Source organism: Dasypus novemcinctus, chromosome 7 (assembly GCF_030445035.2).
Source record: "Dasypus novemcinctus isolate mDasNov1 chromosome 7, mDasNov1.1.hap2, whole genome shotgun sequence".
Lineage (NCBI taxonomy): Eukaryota > Metazoa > Chordata > Mammalia > Cingulata > Dasypodidae > Dasypus > Dasypus novemcinctus.
In genome coordinates this window covers 10657267-10677780 of record NC_080679.1, presented here as the reverse complement: position 1 = coordinate 10677780, position 20514 = coordinate 10657267, and the positions used below count along the sequence as shown (strand labels likewise).

The 20514-nt window shown below is 48.3% G+C and overlaps 1 protein-coding gene and 1 long non-coding RNA gene across 2 annotated transcripts in view; one reads left to right on the top strand and one right to left on the bottom strand.

Annotated features, from left to right (window-relative positions):
- The window catches only part of INPP5D (inositol polyphosphate-5-phosphatase D), a 126130-nt gene that overhangs the window by 23012 nt on the left and 82604 nt on the right, over window positions 1-20514 (top strand). The window lies entirely within an intron of this gene.
- On the bottom strand, window positions 3627-12378 carry LOC131279102 (uncharacterized). The gene is made up of 3 exons (XR_009186428.1): window positions 12242-12378; window positions 11263-11463; window positions 3627-3893 (listed from the first exon to the last, which is right to left on the bottom strand). It is a non-coding gene; the product is annotated as an uncharacterized lncRNA (long non-coding RNA).

Here is a 20514-nt window from a genome sequence, read left to right as displayed (position 1 = left end):
CTCTCCTGGTTCCTTGGTGTGGTGGTTGTCCATCCTCACCGCCTTGTTAGTTGTCCTGGGTGAGTCCAATGAATTGGAGATAGGTGCTGCAACTCTACTGAGGCTCAGGGCCCAGCTGGCACATGGACAGCCCAGAGATTCAAGTCTCTTGGACATGCACCTACCAACTCCAGCACCAGCTATAGGTTCAAATAAAAGGGACAGAAGAGGCATGTGTAGAGAAGTCTCATCTGAGTCCAACTCTGTCACACTTGGGAGCACAAACGCCAAAGTAGGGACCACCAGCAAGGCACCAGCCCCCGGAGCCATCTGCCATGACCATAGGACCTGGGTGTCTCCGGAGCCCTCAGGAGCCCAGCTATTTGCGGTAGTATCTTTTGGCGGTCTATGAGATCCTGCTGAGACGTGCATATGTGTTACCTCTGGCATGACCTCCCGACTCACTTTGAAGTCGCTCAGCCATATAAACTCATTTCAGACTGCAATTTTAAGTGTGCTGTGATTCCCTTTCAAAGTTATTGAGAATGTTGCCTAGAAACAAATAATAATAGTAATCATAACAGCATGCATTGCTTGGAGTCTTTTTGACATCCAGAGCTGGGCCCAGCTCAGGGTCTGTCCTACTGCTGGGCCCGTGGCTCCAGGTCACCGTTCCTTTTGATAGAAATGCATGCTCTTACTAGTGCCTCCTGCCACCCACCTGATCAGTCCTCCACCCCGGGGTCTGAGGAACACGTGTCAGTCCTGTCTCCCATCCAGCAGAGCCAAGAACTTCTGAAGACCACTGGCCCCAGGTGGCCACGGAGTACTTGAAATGCAGCTGGTCTTCACTGAGATGGGCTGTGAGTGTAAAACACAGACCAGATTTGGGAGATTTAGGACAAAAGAAGAAAAGGATGCAAAATAGCTCAGATTGCATGTTGAAATCCTAATATTTGAGACGTATTGGATTAAATAAATGATTTGAATTCATTGCACCTGATTTTTTAAAAACTTGAAAATGTAGCCACTAGAAAAAAATGTATTCCATCTGAGGCTCACATTGCATTGCTGTTGGCAAGCACTTGCTACTCCAGGTGTGCCCCATGGCCCTCGGCCTCACCTGGGGCTTGTAAGGAATGCAGAGAAGCAGGCCCTTCCCAGACACGCTGACTCAGAATCAGCAGTTCCACCAGGGCCCTGAGTAATTCCCGTGCTCCTGCAAGTTAAAGGCGCTGCTGTGGAAGACTGTGGGGAGGTGGCAGGCGGCAGGCGGCTCCCTCCCTCCCTCCACGGGAGGGAGTGCAAATGGGGACAACCGCTCTGCAGCAGCCACATGTTTAGCGCCTCCTCCAGGAATGCGTCCAGCAGCCCTGTGGGATTGAACGGCCACTGCAGCAGGACTCAGATGGGGGGCGAAGGGGGACCAGCAAACAAGCCAAATGCGATTAGCAGGGAACTGCTCCAAGAAGTTGTGGTCCAACCAGTGAAATGCCAGGCAGCTGCGTAAAAAATTAAAGCAGAGCTGTGTGCACTAAGAAGGTGAGATTCCAGAATAAAAATTTTAAAAAGCAAAGGAAAGCAAGTGGCAGGGTGATAGTCTGGTAAGTAGGAGAGTTTTGTTGTTCTTTGCTGAGGGCTAGAATATATAGCCAGGACTGCACATCTGTATAAAAGTGGCCAGAAAGATCCCAAGAACTCCACGGGGGCTGCAGTGCAGGTCACAGGCCACCAGACGTTACCAGTGATAGAAGAGAGCTTCTACTTGCCAGTTTCCCTTGGATGTTGCTTTAATTTTATTTTTTTTGACCATGGCCCAGATGTCACTTTTATAATATTTTTTTTTTATATTTCACTTCTTGGCTTTATTTAAAAGCTATGATTGCAGGAAATGGGATCACCTCCGAGAATCTGGGAATAAAGGTAACCTTAGCTTGGTGACCCTGACGGAAGGCCCGGTAGGGAAGACAGGGAGAAAGGGAGCTGGGACCACATTGAAAAGGGGTCCGAAGCTGGGCTGGGGCTTTCGGAGCCTCTGCAGTGAGCCAGGGAGAATTGCATTTTCTTTTTTAATGAGGTGAAATTCACATAAAATAACACGAACCATTTTCAAGTGAACGACTTGGTGACATTTGATGTATTCACACTGTATGCAAGTACCACCTCTATCTGTTACCAGATTTTGTCTAGGTTCTTGATGAAGCTGCAAGAAATGAATTTCAAGAGCAAACCACGTTGATTAGGCCAGTAACTTATTAAGGTAGGGAGGGAAAAGAAATGGGAGAAAATAATAGATCATGGGTCTCAGTAGAGAGGAAAGGGCTGAAAAGGAACAAAGAGGGCCGATTTACAGACTACGGTTCCCCATTGTAGATTATAAATCCCCACGTTTACTTGCATATTGATCCAGGCGAGGTCAAAGGCCAGAATAGGGGGTTTTGCTTTTGCGCTTACTTTTTTTTTTTCCTTTATTGTTTTTCAATACTAATTCAAAAAATATGAGGTCCCCATATACCCCCCCACCCCCCTCACCCCACTCCTCCCATATCAACAACCTCTTTCATCATCATGGGACATTCATTGCATTTGGTGAATACATTTTTTAGCACTGCTGCACCACATGGATAATGGTTTACATTGTAGTTTACACTCTCCCCCAGTCCACCCAGTGGGCCATGGCTGGACATACAATGTCCAGCAACTATCCCTGCAGTACCACCCAGGACAACTCCAAGTCCTGAAAATGCCCCCACATCATATCTCTTCTTCCCTCTCCCTACCATCAGCAGCTACCGTGGCCACTTTCTCCACATCAATGCTACAATTTCTTCCATTACTAATCACAATAGTTCCAGAATAGAATATCAGTAAGTCCACTCTAATCCATACTCTATTCCTCCATCCTGTGGACCCTAGGATGGTTATGTCCAGTCCACCTCTGTATCGAGAGGGGGCTTAGATTCCATATGAATGATGGATACAATTCTCCTGCTTGCAGTTGTAGGCACTCCTGGCTCCCTGGTGGGTGGTTGCCCTTCTTCACCTCCCTGTTAGCTGGCTGGGGTAGTCCAATAAACCAGAGTGTAGGAGCTGCAAGTCTGCTGAGGCTCAGGGCCTGGCTGTCGCATGGACCGTCCAGAGATGCAGGTCCCCTGACTATACACCAACCCTGTGCCTACTTTTTAAACCATTAATTATTCCACCCCTTTGCTAATGACACAGGAGGGGTCCCAGGTGTTTGCTGCTTGGCTTGATTACCCCACCCATCGGTCCCCCAGGAGGGCCCACTGATAAGGCCCCTGGAGAATGTCTGGGGCTTCTCCTGGCTTCCAGAGGAACCTCGTTCCCAGTGGGATTTCCCCGACGGTCTCCGAGCAGCCATCTTGGGATGCTGAAGAACACGTGTTCAATGGCGCCGTTTTTCTCCCAGGTTCCAGATCTGTCTATTGACTCCCTATCTAGCCTGCTTCATGTCTAGTTCCAAAACATTTCCATCCCTCCCAAATAAAACCCTATACCCCCCTAATAATAACTTTAAGTCTAGTTTAAGAAAGAAAAAGACCTTTGAATCCCTGCACCCCAATCCCTGCTCCCTTGGGAAAAGGGTGAGCATTGAATCTAAAGCCTCTGTGATAAAAACTGGGTGGTGGGGTGGTTTGTTTGCTTTAATCAGTAGTTTTTTTTAAAAAAAAACCCTTGCAAGCAGGGGCAGGGTCCCCAAGGCAGGTGCCCTGGTAGGGAGCTCTTGCTCCTGTGCAGGAACTTTTCTGGTTCAAAGAGGGACTTGGGATGCCAAAGCCACGCAGTAAGGACGGCAGGATGGCTCACGCAGTTCTTGTCTTTTCTTTCTTTGCCTTTCTTTCTTGTTTTCCTGCTTGGTTGTTTGTTTGGCTTGATTTGATTCCTTGTTCAACCTAAGTGAAATATGAATATGCTTTTTTAAAGTATGCACTCAAAACAGAAGCACAGAGAGTAAACAGTGTATGCCCGCTCTCTCCACCCCCCACACCGCTGCCCCCTCCTCTGCAGGGGTAACCTTTACCAGCGGTTTGGCATTTACCATTTCTTGTGCACTTACATAGAGAAACGAGCCTGTACACATATATAGGTGTTCGCATTTTTTTTAATGCTCTGTAAGTTGCTGCCTTCCCTTAGCAATCTTGGAGCTCTTTCCAAGTCAGCGCACATACCTTGTGGACTTTTTGACAGTTGTAAAGTGCAGTTCACCATCCTCCTACAGATGGACATTTTGACTGTTTCTTGTTTTATTTTCAGCCTCTGGTTATTACATAAAGCAAATGTGGCAATGAGCAAGCACCTATGTGCCTCTGTGCACAGGTGATAAGTTTTCTCCAAAATGGACTATTATGAGGTTAAAGGAATGCATATTTTTAATGTAGACTCAGCCAAATACCCTCCCAAAAGACCCTCCAATGGGACCCACTCCCCTGGCCCACAGGTGCCCACCCTTGTACCTTCTCAATACTGGGCATGGCCAATGTCCATAGTTTTCACCAAACCATGGGGAACATCTGCAAGCGCAATGCTTTGTTGGGCATTTCCTTCATTAGAAACAAGGATAAGCATATTTTCACACATGTGTGCATCATCTGCATTTCTTTTCCTATGAATTGCCTGTTTATACTTTGTTGATTTTTTCCCTTTAGAAAAAAATCTTTCTGGTTAAAAAGTCTTTTCATATATTTTGTATGTTAATTTTTAAATTTTTAGTTAGTTATGCTGTAAATATTTTCTCCCAGTCTGTTCTATTTTTTGTTGTTGTTGTTACCTTTGCTTATGACACATTTTGCCATGTGAAAGTTTAAAACTTTTGTGTATCTTCCATACTTTCTCCATGTAGTTCCTACACTTGCCCTATGATGCGACTTGATGTCGTTTTCATTACTTTTATAAACAGGATCATTCTTTTCCATGACATTTTCTGTGGGTTTTGTTAGTGTCTAGGAAAGTTATGGCTTAACCATCTTCTGAATGATCTCACTAGCCTTAAGAGTTCTAAAATTATTGTCTTGGCTTCTCAAGATAAAAGGTCTTGTTGTCGGCAAATAGTGACAGATTTGTCCTTCCTTTCAGTACAGCTTACTGGGGAGGGAGGGTTGTTTTGCTCTTTTGCACTGGCTGGAACCCGCAGTGCAACGATGCAGATCAACGACAATGGCACACGCCGTTGTCTCACTTCTGATTTCCGAATATGTTTCTGCTCCAGAAAGAAAATGCAAATCAAAGACAAGGGGTAAAGCAGGAGTGCTGAGAGAAGGGCACCAACCAAATGGTGCCCAACTGGAAGAGCAAAGCAGATGGGGAGCTGACAAGTAGAAGCGGACGGTCAGTGGCAGGATCTCCCAGGCCAGTGCGGTCCACTGCGGGGTTCCTCTCTGGGGAGGCTCGATGCTGGGCGACCGATCGGGGCCAGACACCAGGAACTCTCAGATCACAACCTGTCCATCCCTAGACAGCTCGGCTCGACTTTAACTTGTTCCTTAAATAGGGCAGAAAGCTGCCTCCTGGGAGCGTCCACCCCTCGGTCCCAGTTCTACTCTTGGGGAACCTTACTGAATCCTCAGCTATTTGAAGACCTGGTTGGTTCTCCCTTGTGATTCTTCAGGCCAAACCCTCTGAGTATCTTCAGCCATTCCTTGTGGGTCATGCCCCCTCCCCACCCCACTCCACCCAGACACCCCCCTCCCCCCGGAGGCACCCTGCCTGGTGTCTGTCTGTCCTATGCTGTGGGGAGGTGGGGGCCGACCTTCCCATTTAGACTCTCTTCTATTCTTGTGGCCCAACACGTACTCATGTTCAAAGGCGAAGGAGCCCAGAGCCGTCCACGGGCTCGATGCGCAGCACCACAAACCAGGCTGGGCAGGGCAAGGCGCTTGATTAGCTGGAAGAGGACAGGAGAGCCGGTCAATCTCAAGTCTGCCTGCCCATCCAAAGAGGTTTTTACGGCGTTTAGACAGGTTTGAAACAAACAGAATTAATCGTGGACATGATTTGAAACCAAGAAAATTAATCATAGACTCGTCATCCTTGGGAAGGGTTTGGCGAGCTTTTCTAGTTTTTCTGCTCTGGTTAACATTTAAGATACATATCGTGCCTCATGCTTCTATGTCACACGGTTGTAAGAATAGGGAGGGAGTGAAGCATTGCAAGGATACATCATACATTTTCTTTACAAATAAAGAGAAGTAAAAGGCTAGTTAGTATTAAACTTGACAAGGCCTCCTGCTTTTCTATAGAAACTCTATGCCTATTCTAAGGTGCTCGCCAGGTTACCAGTATATGGTGTTCTGTTCATACTACAAATCTTCTTGATTGTACTTGAGCTACAGAGGGAGCCATGCAAGGCTCTTGCTTCACTGGGCATTTGCCATCAAGGAAAGTGCCACACTCTTTTTTGCGTGGCTAGAGCCGGCCACCACCCCAGATCTCTGAAGTCTGTCTCATCCTGGTTCTTTCCCTCTTCTAGCGTATTTGAAATCCCTGCTCACTCGGTGGTAGCCACACACTGGGAAAGCCCAGCCCCTGGATGCTGGTCTGAATCACAAGATAGGGCCCAGCGGCACCAGAAACCGATTGGTCCAGATTTCTCTATGAGGTTCTCAAGAAAAAAGTCAAGGATGAAGGTCACCACATGCTTTCCTGAAATCTGTCTATACCAGATCAAAGATCCCAAACAGGAGGCCTGGGGGTTGAATTTTGTCTGGCTGATGCATATTCTTAAAAATTATTAAAATGATGATTAAATGTTAAAAATGTTAGTGATCTGATTGGAGCCTTGCCTGAGAGGGACAGAGAGCTCACTCACTGCAGAATAAGCCATCTTGCCCACGGTGACAATCACCACGTCCCTGGCCTGCCCCCAGGCACCCAGCACCCCCTCTCAGCTCTGGCCTCCTAACTCCCTGGCACCTGTAGCCAGCTCTCTCTCCCCTGGGTTCTCTTCCTTCCCTGGGGTGAGGCTTGGATTATTAGCAGCAGGTGTAATTGCAGCCCCTTTTCCTGCCTCGGTCCCGTGATGCACTGGTGCTTTGTCAGTTCCTCAGAACAGCGGGAACCTGCCAGCGGGCACTCTCAGTTCCTCTCTGGCCGTGTTGTTTATTCCGAGCCACTCCTGTGCACCTAAACTGAGCCTCTTTTCCCCAGAGGCCTGGGGTGAGCCGTGCTGGGGGGCGCTTGTGCTGTTATCCCTTTGTAGCTTTCAGACAGCCTCCTGCTTTCATCTGGGCCTTTGCCATCTTTAAGTGAAAGAGTGCATTTCCTCCCTGAACCCTGAAGTCCACTCCCCTCCACTTCCCCCCAACTAACCGTAGGTCACCAATCGACTTTCCTGATCCAGTGTTACTCTCTAGAGACCGGAGCCCTGCAGAGGGAAGGTGGGCATGCACGAGGGGCCAGGCCTCCGGGAATGTGCCAGCGTGGTTGCGCTCACTAGGCCACGGGTCTACAGCCAGCTCCCCATGAGAGAAAGCACGGCCCTGATTTGTGGGGCCTGTAGTTTCTCACCAGGGATCCCAGCCTAATGGCCACTTTTAACAACCGGCCCCCAGGGCTCCTGACGAACCGGCCCTTGAGCCCGTGTGAGCTGGTACACGGTGGCACAGGGCGGCCCGAGCAGGCGCACGCTCACGCTGGCACGCTGCTGGACACGGAAGGCGACTCGGCTTGACTCTGGGGCTGGAGCCACCTTTACAAGAGATTCCTGCAGCTCCATGGCGGGCAGGCAAATCATCCTCTTTCCTTAGAGCCCTTTGGATCCTGGAGCCTTATCCATAAGTTATTTTAATTCTGTTTTACCCATCCCTTTTTATGGCCTTGGAGGAGGAGATTATCATTTCTACCTGGTCCTGCTGCCTACCAATTGCAAGACCACAATTCTCTCCTCTGAGCTTCAGTTTCTTCGGCTGTTAGCCTTCTCCAAGCTCAGCACCTTTCTGCCAGGAGCCTTCCTGTGTGCTTGCATTAGCCCGTTTAACCCCCTGGTAGATGGGTCTTGGGACTTCCATGTCCACAAGAGGAAATTAGCCAGGCTCGGGCAGTTAAATACCCAGCCACACGTCTTAGCGGTAGAGCTAAGAGTTGAACCCGAGGCTGACGTGGTACTTTAGAAACCACGTTGCGAGTATTTAAAAATCTCAGCTTTCCCCTAACAATCTGGATTTTCACCTTCTTTTGAAAATTTTGAAATCCTGGCCACTGTACACCTATGCTACCCCTTGGGGATGTACCTGAAATAAGCGGAAGCTGCTCGTTTGAAAGGGGGCATTTCTCTGATGTTCCACAATCCCCACCACTCCCTATAGTGCCTCTCACTGTGCCGGTTTCAGCCATCTCAGGTTTCACATGTCATGCTTTCCCCCATGGGCCATGCTGCTTTCTAACCAAATGGTACTTCTCCGTGCCCACTCCTTTCTTCCCACTTGACCAAGGAAGAAAACAAAACTCAGAATACTGTGGAACTTAATTCGGACCAAATCATAGAGGCCACGTCTGAGCAAGGACCCTATCTTTCACCACCAGGCTACGTCATCAAAACCTCAGCACATTCTCTTTATAAAGCCCTGTCTATAAATTGTTTAAGCTCGTCTTTCCCCCTATTGCACTTACATAGCCCTCCCTTTCACAGGCAGCCTTTGGAGTGATGTCTTTTCATTTGATTCTGTTCTTACAAGGCATGCATTATTGTTTGTGTGCATGCATTTTTAACTTGCGCTCGTTCTGTTTTGCTACTTTCTTATGTCAAACACTCTATTACTAAGACCCTTCCGTGTTGCTGTGTACAAATCAAGTCCTTGCTTCTGGCTTGCTGCCTGGACCACACTTTTCCTGTCTGCTCTCCCATGACGGACACACCTGTGCTTTCCAAATCTCCTTCCACACAGGTGGGGCTGTGCGAGCTCTGGGAATACACCAGGCGCGGAGCTGCTGGAGCACAGGACATGCACATATTCAAGTGGCCTGCAAGGTCAGATTGTCCTCCAGAATGGCTGCATTGGGCTACACTCCTGGGATTTTTGTCCAGCACAGATGTTGAGGGAGGGTCTTTAAACATATAATACCCCTTAGTAAATAATGTGCTTTGGATAGAGTTCAAGATACACTTGCGCTAAAACAGAGACTATACAATGGGTTGTCTTAAACAATGGGAATTTGTGGGCTCATGGATTTGAGGCTTGGAGAAGTTCAAAGTCAAGGGGTCAGCCAGGAGGTGCTTTCTCCCCCAGACCACGGCATTCTGGGGCTGGCTGCCAGCGATCCTGGGTACTTGGCTTTTCCATCACATGGCAAAGCACGTCTTCTCCTTTCTGTTCCAGGATGTGCTGACTTCCAGCTTCTGGCTGCTTCCCGGGGCTTCTCTCTCTGAATCTAATTTCCTTTGCTTATAAGGACTTGAGTCCCGCTGGATAAGGACCCCTCGTTCAGTGTGGGCACACCTTAACTAAGAACATCTTCAAAGGTCCTAGTTACAAATGGGCTCCTAGTCATAGGACCAGAGGCTGGGACCTGAAAATGGCTGGGACACGATTCAGTCCCCAACATCTTGCCTTGTGCCAAAGGCACTGAAACCTGCAGGCAGGGATATTAGAGGACGGAGACCTTTTGGAGTTCAAGAGCACAGAACTCAGAGGAAGGGACCTGAGACTGGGTCTAAGTCTCTACTGTGCCACTTAAAGGGCAAGTCATTTGGCCCTTTAAGCCTCAATTTCTTCACCTGTAAAGTGGAAAGACTGAAAGAAACTCACTAGCCAGATTGTTTAGGGACGCAAAAATATTCATCCTCTTATCTCAATGCTGAACTAAATAAATGATACATTTTATCACCTAAATGCCAGAATTTCTGAGCATGCCCAGTCCCATTTAAAGCATCCTGTGCTCCTTCCAGCCGAGGGGCGCATGGGGCCAGAGGCCCAGCTAAAAAGTATGATTTTGGACGGGTCTGCGTGAACAGCAGGTGAGGAGGGATGTGTCCTGAGCCCGTGGGGGCGGGGCTGGGGGGAGGAGGAAGAGGAAGCTAATGGCTTCAAGTCAGGTCAACAACTCCCTGAAGTGGGAGCCCAGACTCTCCTGGTGGTGAGGGGTTTCGGTTGAGGATTTGAGGGACTCGGTTGTTGAGGGAGTGGCTCAAGATGACGTGGAGAAAGTGGTGCCGGTAGCTGCTGAGGGCAGGGAGAGGGAAGAAGAGATGTGATGTGGGGCATTTTCGGGACGTGGAGTTGTCCTGAATGATACTGCAGGGACAGATGCAGGACATTATATATCCTGCCATAACCCACTGAATGGACTGGGGGAGAGTGTGAACTACAACGTAAACTATAATGCATGAGGTGCGGCAGTGCTCCAAAACGCAATGAATGTGCCAAAAGGATGAAAGAGGTTGTTGATGTGGGAGGAGTGGGTGGGTGGGCTGTGGGGTATATGCAAACCTCTTCTATTTTTTACCGTAACATTTTTTGTGATCTAGTATCTTCAAAAAAATACAATAAAAAATAAATAAAAAGATGGACAAGTGAGAAGACAGATCTAGGTCAAGTTCTCTCAGAAGCAGACCCCAAGCTTGGGTACCAGTAATTCATTAAGGAGGGGCCACCATGAGAACCAGGAAAGGATTAGGGAAGCAGGACAGGGGAAAAGAAGAGGCCAAGCAGGGGTGCCTTTTCAGATGAACGCTCGGGCCTGCCTGATCCCCCAAGGAGCTGCGGAGTGTGAGTTACACGTCTGGGTTTAGCCAGCATCAAGGCCATGCCCAGGGCTTTTGCGTGCACAGTCGAGATATTCATGGACTACCCTGGGTGGGATTAGCAAACTCCCAGAAGTCACTTCCGGCTCCCCAAATGGGTGAAGCAGCTCCAGTGCCCGAGGACAATCATCTGAGGTTGCAAGTTCATGACTTTAGGAACAAAGCACTGGTGCCCGCACAGGTGGGGCTGGGGAAGTGGAGGTGGGAAAGGGGGCCTGGAGCGGGTTAAGGGATCCTGGGGGACCTGGGAAGACTGCCGACAGAGCCCCATATAAGGCCCTCACTCTGACTTAAAACCCCAAGTTTATCTTAGCTCCCAAGCTTTGCATATGCTGTTCCCTCTGCCCTCCACGGTGGTTCCCTCCCTCCTTGCCGGGCCAACTCCTACCCACCCTTCCCAGCTCACCTGAAGTGTTGCTTCTTTGAGGACCACGTCCCTGACCCCCCAGGCTAAATCCCCATGTAACGCCCTCCCAAGGCACCATGGTTTCCCTGACAACTCTCTGCACTTGTAATTTTTTACTTACTTAGGCGCTGTGCTGTGCCCACTTCTTGCTGGACTGAAGGCCCAGGTCTGTGTGGGTCCCTGCTGAGCCGGGGGGCGAGGCCCTGGCTGGGGTGCACGGCAGGAGGTTAGGCACCTTGGGTGGGCTGCCGCTGTCTTGATGAGCCACAGCCCTCCAGAGGCTGGCACGGCGGCTGGTCCTACTGGTTTCCACGGGAAGTTTCTGCAGAAATACAGGCTGTGAAGGACTAGAGGCTGCAGCAGAGAGAGCTACAGTGGGGTTCAGGCTCATAGGAGAGTGGGGGGTCCAGAGGGGCCTGAAGACCTGCCCAGAGGAAGAGATCAAAGGACATAGCCTCCGGGAGACTGGAGAGCAGACGTAGTGGGGGTAAGTGTGTGGATCTTGAAGATCTGTTCCTTGTGGCAGGTCTTGGTGGTAATACAAGTTACGTGACATCGGACAAGTTCCCTAACTTCTCAGGGTCTTGGCTTCCTCATGGGTAGAACAGAGGTAATTATGCCATGAGCTTAATAGGAGGCAGACTCTCAGGAAAATTCAGTCTTCCCATCATCCTCGTTTTTATCTATTTTCCTGCGTAACAATCTCAAAAAGCTAGTAGGGATCAAGGCAGAGTGAGAAGCATCAGGGCTCCATCCCCCCACAGACGCTTTGAACAACCAGCAAGAATTGGCAGAAACATTTTTCTCAAAGCTCCAGAAAATAGTTATAGGATTGCAGCCGTGGGTGAGTGCCAAATCAAGAGAAAGCCTACTGAAAAGCAGGACCTCCTGGCGCCCTGACTGGCTCCTCCCCCTCCCCTCACCGGCTTGGCATGGAGCCAGCTGTGTTCCCAATGCAGGTCCCTGGTCCTGATTCTGGAGGGAGCAGAGTAACCCCCATGCACATACTGGGAGCATGTGTGTCTGGCCCAGCTGGTCTGGTGGCCACCTGAGGGACTGAACAAAGATACTTGTTACAAGCTTGCCATCTCAGGATTTACCCTGCATATAGACGGTAGCTTGCCAAACTCTGCTACAGAACAGGCTTCGGATTAGAGATTGCCGACGGAACAGGCTTCGGATTAGAGATTGCCGACGGTAGGGCATTCAATGCAGTCCCTGGGACCATGTGGAAACAGTCTCCTAGGGAAGAGAAGACGTTTGAAACTGTGTAAATAGGGGATTTCCAAGGGCCACACATGCAAGACAAGATGCAAATACATAAAGCACCAAGGAGAGTCCCTACTTTGGCCTGGAGCTATTCTCTAAACTAAAGGAGACCTAAAGGAGAGCAATCACACAGATCAATCTGCAAAGACTGAGAAAGGTGCTTTCTTCCCTCCCCTCCCCCACCCTTTTTTTTTTGTTAACTCCTGGCATTTTAAGAAAGCTTTGTTATAACTATAGCTGGATACAAGCTTAGGAACAGACACCTCAGGGTCTAAATTCCAGCTATAACACATTAAAATGCCAAATGTTCAGGTTTCAACAAAAGATTACAAAACACTCAAAGAAACAGGAAGCAATGATCCAGGCAAAGGAAAAGATAAGAGTATTAGAAATCACTAATGAAGAGGACCAGACCTGGGACATGCCAGGCCAAGTCTAAAAAATGGTCTAAGCATGCTCAAAGATTTAAAGGAAAACATGGACAAAGAACTAAAGGAAATCAGGAAATGATAGATGAACACAAAGAGAATATCAATAGATAGATGGAAATTATGAAAAGGAACCAAATGGAGGTGAAGACCACAATTACAGAAATTTAAAATTCCCTAGAGGGGTTCAACAGAAGATTGGAGTTGGAAGAAGAAAGAAACAATGAACTTAAAGATAAGACAGGGAGGTGGATACAGCTCAACAGATAGAGCGTTTGCCTACCATATAGGAAGTATAAGGGTTTGATACCCAGGGCCCTGTGGCTCATGTGGTGAGCTAACCCTTGTGCAGTGCTGCTGCGCACAAGGAGTGTCAGCCCACTCGGATGCCCCCGCTCAAGGAGTGGCCCCTGCACAAGGAGAGTCACCCCACGTGAAACCGCAGCCCACCCAGGAGTGGTGCCACACACACAGAGAGTTGACGCAGCAAGATGATGCAACAAAAAGAGACACAGATCCCCAGTATCACCTGATGAGAATACAAGTGGACACAGAAGAACACACAGAGAGCAGACAACAGGGGGGAGGGGGAGAAATAAATAAAAATAAAAAATAAAAAATAATGGTGGCAGACTTGGCCCAGCAGTTAGGGCGTCCGTCTACCACGGGGAGGTCCGCGGTTCAAACCCTGGGCCTCCTTGACCTGTGTGGAACTGGCCCATGCGCAGTGCTGGTGCACGCAAGGAGTGCCGTGCCACACAGGGGTGTCCCCCATGTAGGGGAGCCCCACGTGCAAGGAGTGTGCCCCATAAGGAGAGCCACCCAGAGCGAAAGAAAGTGCAGCCTGCCCAGGAATGGCACTGCACACATGACACAACATGACACGACAAGATGATGCAACAAAAAGAAACACAGATTCCCGTGCCGCTGACAACAACAGAAGTGGAAAAAGAAGACAGAGCAAATAGACACAGAGAACAGAAAACTGGGGCCGGAGGGGGAGGATGGGGAGAGAAATAAATAAATAAATAAATCTTTTAAAAAATAAAATAAAAAGATGAGACAATTGAGAGAATCCAGTCAGAGGAGTAGAAAGAAGAAAGAATGAAGAGAAGTGAACAGAGTCTGAAGAACCTGTGGGACACAAAATGAAACATGATTATACATATCCAAGATGCTCAATGAACTCCAAGCAGAAGAAACCAAATTGACCTACACTGAGCCTTGTTATATTCAAACTGTTGAATGGCAAAGATAAAGAGAGACTTCTGAAAGCTACAAGACAGAGGCACCATGTCACACACAAGGGAGCCTTAATAAGATTAAATGCCAATTTCTCCTCCTCAGAAACCATGGCAGCAAGAGGGCAATGGGAAGATATAATTAAAGTACTGAAAACAAAAAATTGCAAACCAAGAATTCTATATCTGGGAAAACGGTGTGTTTCAGACATGAGGGAGAGATTAAGACATTCCCAGATAAACAAAAGCTGTGGGACTTCATCACCACTAGACCAGCCCTACAAGAGATGCTAAAGGGAGTTCTGCAGGACAAGAGACAATAGATGGAAGCCACAGGAAGAAATAAAGACCTCCAGTAAGGGTAAAGATCTGGGTAATTATGCATGTCAGTACTATTGTATTTTTGGTTTGTAATACCACTTTTTACTTCTTACAGATTCTAAAAGACAAATGCATAAAATGTAATGATAAATCAGTGTTGTTGGATTCATACTGTAAAAATATGTAATTTGTGACTAGAACTACACGAAGGTGGGGGTGGAGGAGTTTAGGAACATAGTGTTTGTATACTATTGAAGTTAAGTTGGTATCAAAGCAAATGAGATTGTTATATATTTAAGGTATTACATTTAAGCTCCATGGTAACTGTAAAAAAAAAAAAAAAAGAAACAAAATAGAATATGCAAACTCATAGGGACAGAAAGTAGAGTACAGGTTACCAGGGGTGGGGAGCCTGAGAATGTGAAGTTAATATAAAGTGAGCGTAGGGTTTCTGTTTGGGGTGAAGGGAAAGTTCTAGTAATGGAAAGTGGAGAGGGTCCTGCAACATTGTGAACATGATTAACCCCACTGAATGGCATGCTTGTGAGTGGGCAAGTTTATGTTCCCACAATAAAAAGTAAAAAAAAAAAAGAACTGAAGAGACAATGACAATTAAAGGCTATACAGGGGGAAGCAGATGTGGCTCAAGTGATAGGGCTTCTACCTACCATATGGGAGGACCCGGATTCAATTCCTGCAGCCTCCTGGTGAAAAAGAAGAAGAGAAAGCATGCCTGCATGGCAATCCAGTGCCCACATGGCAAGCTGAATGCCCGTATGGTGAGCCAGTATCCATGCAAGTGAGTCACGCAGCAAAATGATGATGCAACAAAAGACAAAGGGGAGAGTCAAGGTGAAGCGCAGCAGAGACCAGGAACTCAGGTAGCACAGCTAACAGGGAACCTCTCTCCACATCAGAGGTCTCCAGGATCAAATCCTGGTGAATCCTAGAGGAGAAAGAATAAGAAGAAATAGATATAGAAAATCATGCAGTGAATGCGGGGGGGGGAAGGGAGGGATAAAAAAGCAAATAAATAAATAAAGTTAAAAAAAATAAAAGTAAAAAAAAAATGAAGGCAATACAGGATCCTGTACCGGCTCTAGCAAGGGCTGAGGAAAGGCTAAAAAGGACATTTTTTAGACATATGGAAAAAAATGGAATACAGACTGCAAGCTTTATATCAAGGTTAAATGTTTTGACCTTGATAACTATACTTAAATTGATTGCATAAGTGACTATTATTGTTCTTAGGAAATGTACACTGCACTTAAGTGTCAAGGAGCATAATGTAAACAACCTACACTCAGGTGTTCAGAAAATGGATTATAATCAGGAAGGTATATAGACAGACAAATAGATGACAGGTGGGATGATATGGAAAATATGGCAAAATGTTAAAATTAGTGGATCTGGATATCTGGTTGGGGGGAGACAGAGGATACAGGTATGTTGGAGTTCTCTGTATAGGGTTTATATTATTTTTGTAACTGTCCTGTAAGTTTGAAAGTATCCCAAAATAGAAAGTTAAGACAAATACTTGAAACACTTAAAAAACAATTAAGCAATTTGATAGAAAAAAAAAACAGTAGCTTGCAAAAGTTACCTCCCACTCCTGGGTCTGCAAGGCTGGGGTCTCCTGGACAACCTGGGCCAGCTGGACCAGGTCCCCAGTCAGGTCCCGGTCTGCTCCTCACGTCCTCAGTCTTGTTCCAGACTTAACGGCCAGAGGCTCCCTCAGGATTCTCACGGAAGGTTGCAGGGGTCCAAGGGGAGCAAGCAGAATCCTGCAAGGCCCTTTAAACCCTCAGTTCCGAACTGGCACTTGTGGTCCATTTTGCATTGGCCAAGCCCAACATTCATAGGGCAAAGAAGTCACTTCTTCCACCTCAAGATGTTGCACAGTCCATGAAAAAGGGTGTGGATGTAAAATTTTGCAGCAGGAAAGGAGTGGAGACTGGGGGTGATGGCCCCATCTCCCATGGCCCCCTCCCCTTGTCTGCGCGCCTCCTGTTTGCAGGAGCCCTTGGGGAAGGGAGGAGGTTTTGTCCATAATTAACCTACTACCCGACTTACTGCTGGGTATGAAGCACAGTCTCTAGCTGTCAACCGTGACTACTGACAAAGGAGCCACCCTCTCGCAGGGTCTTTGTTGTGGGCCTGAGGTCCCTAGAAGACCCTGGGCTGATGGAGAGCATTAGTCATCCCCTTTCCCTTGCTCGAGAGCCAGATGCCGATTGTGGTGACACCAACAGAGACCACAGACGAAGCAGCTCAGAGCCGTCATTTCAGTACCAGCCAGAGATGTAAATTACCCAGGCCTTCCAGCAGCAGCTCCTTTGATGTGAGGGGTTCAAAGCACCTTACAAGATGCTCAGGTCTTTTGGAGAGCATCGACATCGGAGGAGTCAAAGGCAGAGATTTGGGGCTTCACCATCTCAAGAGCCTTGGGAAGGTCCCAGTTTCCAGGCCAGAAAGCCCAGGGAGCTGGCGTGACACCTGTGTCTGCGGGCTGATCTCGCAGGGATAACCTGGTGAGAGAGTACAGTAGGAGGGCTGCTGGCTTTGTTGGGTGGGGGACCCCAGCCTGGGGAAGAGGTGGAGAGAGGTGGAGGGACATAAGCCCCAAAGAGGGGCTGACCATGGAAGGTGAGGCCAGTTCCGGGCATGGGTTGGGAACCAGGCAGTAGGCTCTGAGACTCGGATGGGATGTGGATTTAGCAGGGCAGGCAGACACTGGCAGGGAGGCAGAACCAAGTCGATCCGGGAAGCCTGCCCAGAACAAAGCAAGCGAAAAGCTGGGGCCGTGTCTCAGGAGGTGGGGGCTGGCTGGAACGAGGTGGACGGGAGACCTGGGCCATCTGGCTGGTGCAAGACAGAGCTCTCCCCCACCAGTGCCGGGACCTCCAGACCTAGGCAGCAGGGCGGGGCGGCCGCGGGGTGTTGTCCGTGGTGCTGGGGAAGCGAGCAGCATGTGGGTGGGCTAGGGACAGCGCGACGCAGGGTCCACTGGCCTCCTCGCCTCCTCCCCAGAGCTGCCGCGTCACCCACTTCTGCACCCATGAGGGATTCTGAACAAGCCCGGTGCTGGCTTTCACCATTCGCAAGTTTCCAGAATGGGGGTTTGGGGGACACTGCCACGGGGCAGGTCAGTGGAGACAGGACCCGGCCCCAGAAGAGCAAGTGCTACCCACCGCAGCACTAGCTGGGACCTGCTGACATGCGGCGACACCAGCCTGTCCCCCATGTCGGGTTTCCCACACCCATCCTCAAACTCGGAGAGATCCTGGGCCGCAGGTGCCTCAAATCTGCGGGAAGACCTGTCACCACCCTGCTCCCTGTAGCTGGCAGCTCCCTGCATCTGGTTCCCTGTGCCTCCAGGAGCTGCTGCTGTCTGGCTAGAAGAGAGAGTGGCTCCCCCACACTCTGTCTTGTGGCTTATCTTGAAATGTCGCCCCTGTTGCTCTTTGGCCAGTGTCTCTGACCGCCCCGGCATGGTGCTCGACCTCCCTGAAACTCAGTTTCTTGATCTGTAAGGTGGATATATCTACCCAGTATGGAGTAGATTAGATTACAGACATATGGGAACACACATGACCAGTTCCTGTCCTACCGAGTGGTTAATAAATGCTAAATTTCCTCTTCCCTCTCCCTCCCTTCTTCCCCCACTTGTTTTGCTCACTGGATGTTCATTCTCTTGCAGTTTCTTCTATTTGGGGGTGGAAGCTGCAGAGCTTCCAGGAGACCCCTCCCCTGCCCCTGACACAGGACAAAAGGCAGGGAGCTGTGTTCTTGCCACCGTGAACTCATCTTCTGTCCTGGGTGGCTAAAGAATGGGAAACCTCCTCCAAAGCAAGGACTAAGGAAAAATAAAGAAAACACCCTCGCACCTAGACTCAGAGAGCCCACCCACCTCCTCTTCCTCTCCATGCATGGTTCCAAGCTCCTTCACTCCCTGCCCCACTTACCCTCAAAACAGGAGCACGTTTATGAGTGCTTGTAGCTGCAGACTGGTTGCCAGAAACTGGGCCCCTCCAAAGGTCCTGCAAATAGTTCTGAGACATTCCAGCGGGGGCCCAGAGTGCCACCCTGACCTGGCCACCAGTCTCAGGCACTGCACGGGGCAGGGCTCTTTTCTCCCTCACCAGCTCCTGCTTGATCACAGCAGAAGCTTTGCATTGCCCCTGCGTACCCTGACAACACCAATGCCCCATCCCTGCCTAGAGCTTTGTGCCCAGGTGCCCAAAGCTCCTCCACCCCCAGGTGCTGCCAAGTTCACATTACAGAGAGAGGACGGTCTCCTGCCCAGAGCCTCACAAAACCTGCCACAGAGGTCCGTGTTCTTGGCCTCAGTCTGCTGGTCCCTCACCAGGAAGCTTAAGTCAGTGTCACCTCCCATCCCCCAGCCCTTGCTCCCCCAAACCTAACTCCCCCTTCTCCCACATCCCAAAGCAAACCCTGCCTTGTCCATCAATGGATGTGACTTTTGCAGGCGCCCAGCTCTGCTACGCCCAGTCAGTTGCCCATTGCTCCTTGGTTTTCCACCCCCGGCTCACAAAATAGGTGTGGGTTGATTAAATGAGTTAAATGTGGATTGATTAAATCACAACATGGGTGCAGGCTGATTAAATGGGCTAGGTGACATAAGCCCATTAATTTTTTAAAATTATGGTAGATAGTTAAAAAAAAAAGTTTGCATGGAACCACTATCCAGATCAAGATACAATCATTGCCAACCTGTCTTTTTTAAAAAGTATTTTAACTTTTATTTTGAACATAATTTCAAACTTATATAAAAGTTTCAAGCACAACGTATTCTTGTACACCCTTCACTCACTTTTCCCATTAGTGTTTTACCACACTGAGGATATCACTCCCTTTATCACATTGTTATTATTTTCCTGAATTGTCTGACAGTAAGTAGCTGATAAGGCCCCATTATCCCCACACAACCACAGTTCAACCATCAAAATCAGGACACAAGCAGGGATAAAATACTGCCATCTAATCCTCAGACCTCATTCAGATTTCCCCAATTGTCCTTTATGGCCATATAAATGTATTCATGTATAATATACACATAATTATATGTATAGATATGCGTACATATATATATATTTTTTTCACCCTTCTGGACAGAGGCTCCCTCCAGATCTCATGTTAGGTTTCATTGTCACGTCTCCTCTTTGCCTTTAATCAGCACGGTTCCTCAGATTTGCCTTGTCTTTCATGGCCTCAGCAGTTTTAAAGAGACCAGACTGGTAATTTTGTAGGATGTCTCTCACCTTGGGGTTCCAGGTGTCTAAACACACAGGCTCAGGTTGAGCACTTCCAGGAGCAGGAGCACAGCAGTGGCACTGAGTTCTCCGTGTATCTGTCTCAGGAGGCGCAGGCCACCGACTTCTCCCATCACTGGGAGATCCTTTGATCAAGATCTTGTCTGCCAGCCTTCCCCATTGTAGAGTCACTGGTTTCCCCTTTATAATTAATAAATATTTGGGATGAAGCGACTTTGCAACTATCTAAATACCCTGTTCCTCTTCAAACTCTCGCCCACTAGTTTTAGCATCTATTGATAATTTTTGCCTGAATCAGTTGTTACTATGATGATTGCCAAGTGGTGACTTGCTAATTTCATCATTCCTTTGACAGTTATTAATTGGCCTTCTGTGAAGAACGTTCCCTTCTCACTTATAAACATTTATATCAATATATGCTCACGAACTCCTATTTCATTCAATGAATTATTTTTATTCTTCACTTTGATGCTCAGATAGTCTTGGGGTGTCCTTTCAGTCAGCTCCTGGATCCTTTAACAAATCCCCATAATCTTCTGGGGAAACAGATGTTCCAGGAATTGTACTTTCCCGGCCCAGCCCTAGAACCAGCCATTTCTCTAAGGAGCCCTGGTTCCTTTCAGTGTAAAATGGTATTTAGCAACCAAGGTCTGTGCTCTGGGTGTGCTCGATGCTTGGGGCCTCTCAACAGACAAGAGCTAGGAAATGTGTGTGTGTGTTTGCATACACACCCACACATAAGCCTGCATCTGTTCCTACATTTACAGTATACAAGTGAGTTCACCAGCCACTTCCCATTCCAAACCAAGAGCACCAAGTC